We start from the raw sequence: 3,019 nt of genomic DNA on the forward strand, positions 1-3,019 counted from the left end.
ACCGTTCCTTACTTGAAGTGTACGGTGGATTAATCGGACATGAAGCGTCTGCTTTGACACACTGTATCTGTGCTGTAGTGTTGCTGTCTACGTTTGGTGGTGAATCTTGGTCTGAAGACGCCGAGGTGGATTGTGTAATACGAATGGAGCTCTTCGGTCCGGGACAATTTCAGAGAGACACCATGTCTACTGAAACACAGAACACTTGAACCTCCATTCAGAGTTTGTTGGACTTTGATCGAAATGTGATTATTAACTGTTTTATAAAGTATTGTTTGGCTGATACAAATTCTTATGTCGATGTCAAGATCTCACAATGTCGTACCGACTTTCTTTCATCATGACTGCATAAAAACATTAAAATGACATCATACCCACAATGATGCCTCTGTCTATATGTTGTGCCACATTAATGATTAATATGGTAACCACACAATATACTCTTGTCCAGCTTCATTGTGTAGTAGTTATTATATCCCACATGTTTGTGTGTCGTGAAATATTAGTGATCGATTATTAATGAATGTCTTCATCAAGCAGAATAAAAACACTGGCAACGGAGTAAAAAGCTGCAGTGACAGAAACCTCTCTTCCTTCAGCTTCTCTAGAATATTAATGTATGTGAGACTTTGTGTGCTCTCTATCTCAAGGCTGCACCACAGTGATGAGTTATTACTGGAGGAGTGTATGTTGAGGAGCATGTCTGAAGAGAGGTCGGCCAACAGAGAGTTAACTAATGACACTGTGCCACGTAGTGTCCATGCAGCTGTCTATTGGACGGAGGGGAAATCCTGGATCTTTATTGGCAAAGAGGCAACTGATCACGCGTTAACCCGAGATATCTCGTTTTTCTTTTTAACCCCCCAAAAAGTGAAAAGGTAAAATGTGTTTCCTCTCCACCAACTGAAAACATATATCTACTGTGAAATAAGAAGAGTCTGCACCTCCTGCACAGGTGTTTGCTCTGCAGTAGAGCACCACTTCTGACTTTTAATAACATAAATCATGAATAAAATAATGACACAGAGCAAAAATATGTCTCACAATGTTTATTTATTCATCAAGAGAAAATAAATCGTTACATCATTGTGTCAAAGGTGCATCGGCTACGTTTGCACATACAAGAAAGAGTTTTGCCGGGATGTCTGTGATTATCCTGGAGATGCAAGTGTCCGAATCAGTGTGGGTCCTGGGCTTTGTTGATGAGCTCAACTGGAGAAGGGAAGAAACATTTTTTGTGGCGTGAGGTCTTAGTCCTGATGCATTGCAGCTTCCATCCAGGGAAGGGAGTGAAACAAGCCCAGGGTGAAAGGGGTCGGTGGTCATGGAGGAGGTGAAGATGGACTCAAGGATGGCAGTGTTGAAGTGCGGCAGCGTTGTCTTTGCAGGTTGAACTTCTTCAGCTGCCTCAGAAAGTAAACCCTCTGCTGAGCCTTCTTGCTGAGGTCCTGGGTTATGGTGGAGCCCGAGAAGAGAAAGAACTCCACAGCGGTGACCAGGGAGGCTGGTTGGAGCCTCTGAAGCAGGCGTACACATCTCTACACAGCTGAGCGAGGAGGGTTCCCCCTCAACAGAGTTGTGACGAAGATGTTAGCCAGCGTCTCTCCTTCACGGAGGAGGACAACAACGTGACCATGTCCCTCTTCAAATTGCAGCCTGAGTTCGAACCGGGAAACGTAATTACAAAGACACCGCAGTGTGCGTCGCAGCATGGCAACAATGCCTCTCATCATGGTATCCATTGGTGTTGTATACTTGAGAAGGGTTGGGAGGCGGCAGTCCTACTTCATGTCGGTGTGTTTATGTTAACAGTTAATAGTTTGAATTTAAGAGTTTTGCAGAATGAGTGTGGGTCCTGGGCTGTGTTGAGTGGAGACGGGAAGAAATATTTTTTGTGGCGTGAGGTCTTAGTCCTGATGGACCGCAGCTTCCATCCAGGGAAGGGAGTGAAACAAGCCCAGGATGAAAGGGGTCGGTGGTCATGGAGGAGGTGGGGATGGACTCAATGATGGCAGTGTAGAAGTGCGCCGGCATTGCCTTTGGCAGGTTGAACTTCTTCAGCTGCCTCAGAAAGTAAACCCTCTGCTGAGGTCCTGGGTTATGGTGGAGCCCGAGATGAGAAAGAACTCCACAGAGGTGACCAGGGAGGCTGGTTGGAGCCTCTGAAGCAGGCGTACACATTCCACAAATTGCAGCCTGAGTTTGAACCGAGAAACGTAATTACAAAGACGTCTTTGTCATTAATTTATTAATTACAATAATTGTAATTACAATAATTAATTAATGTAATTAATTACAATACTTGTAATTAATGTAATTAATTTAGTACATCTGGTACTCCACCAGCCTGGGTGAAATTCACTGCATGATGCCCAGTGAGGTCTGCACGTTACCGGGCGTCATGTCCACGAGTTGTCGCTGACTTTTCATGATAGACATATTTTTGAAAACTGGGTTTCTCAAATTGTGCGCAAGGTGGCTTGGTTACCCCCTACCAAAATGGGTCACAGCCGTAATAGGCGAAGTACAGAAGCGCTGGAACCTTCAGCGCTTCGCTCATATCCCCTACTACGGCTGTAGCATAGGGGAACCGCCAGAAGCGCTGGACCCTTCAGCGCTTCGCTCATATCCCCTACTACGGCTGTAGCATAGGGGAACCGCCAGAAGCGCTGGACCCTTCAGCGCTTCGCTCATATCCCCTACTACGGCTGTAGCATAGGGGAACCGCCAGAAGCGCTGGACCCTTCAGCGCTTCGCTCATATCCCCTACTACGGCTGTAGCATAGGGGAACTGCCAGAAGCGCTGGACCCTTCAGCGCTTCGCTCATATCCCCTACTACGGCTGTAACATAGGGGAACTGCCAGAAGCGCTGGACCCTTCAGCGCTTCGTCCCTATCCCGGCTTTAAAAAACCGAGCGAACGAAATTGTCATCTTGCGCGGTCCATATCTCCGCGAATACAGAACGCACAGGCAGGGCACCTACGCCGAATTGTAGACCACGTCGACCTCTAAAGACC

General features: G+C 46.7%; 1 long non-coding RNA gene across 1 annotated transcript; it reads right to left on the reverse strand.

Moving 5' to 3' along the window:
- Positions 1-1,034: 1,034 nt before the first annotated feature.
- On the reverse strand, positions 1,035-2,455 carry LOC142941383 (uncharacterized). The gene is made up of 2 exons (XR_012951362.1): positions 2,330-2,455; positions 1,035-2,196 (listed from the first exon to the last, which is right to left on the reverse strand). It is a non-coding gene; the product is annotated as an uncharacterized LOC142941383 (long non-coding RNA).
- Between the last annotated feature and the right edge of the window lie 564 nt (positions 2,456-3,019).

Source organism: Anarhichas minor, unplaced genomic scaffold (assembly GCF_050575085.1).
Source record: "Anarhichas minor isolate MPS153535 unplaced genomic scaffold, ASM5057508v1 ptg000007l, whole genome shotgun sequence".
Lineage (NCBI taxonomy): Eukaryota > Metazoa > Chordata > Actinopteri > Perciformes > Anarhichadidae > Anarhichas > Anarhichas minor.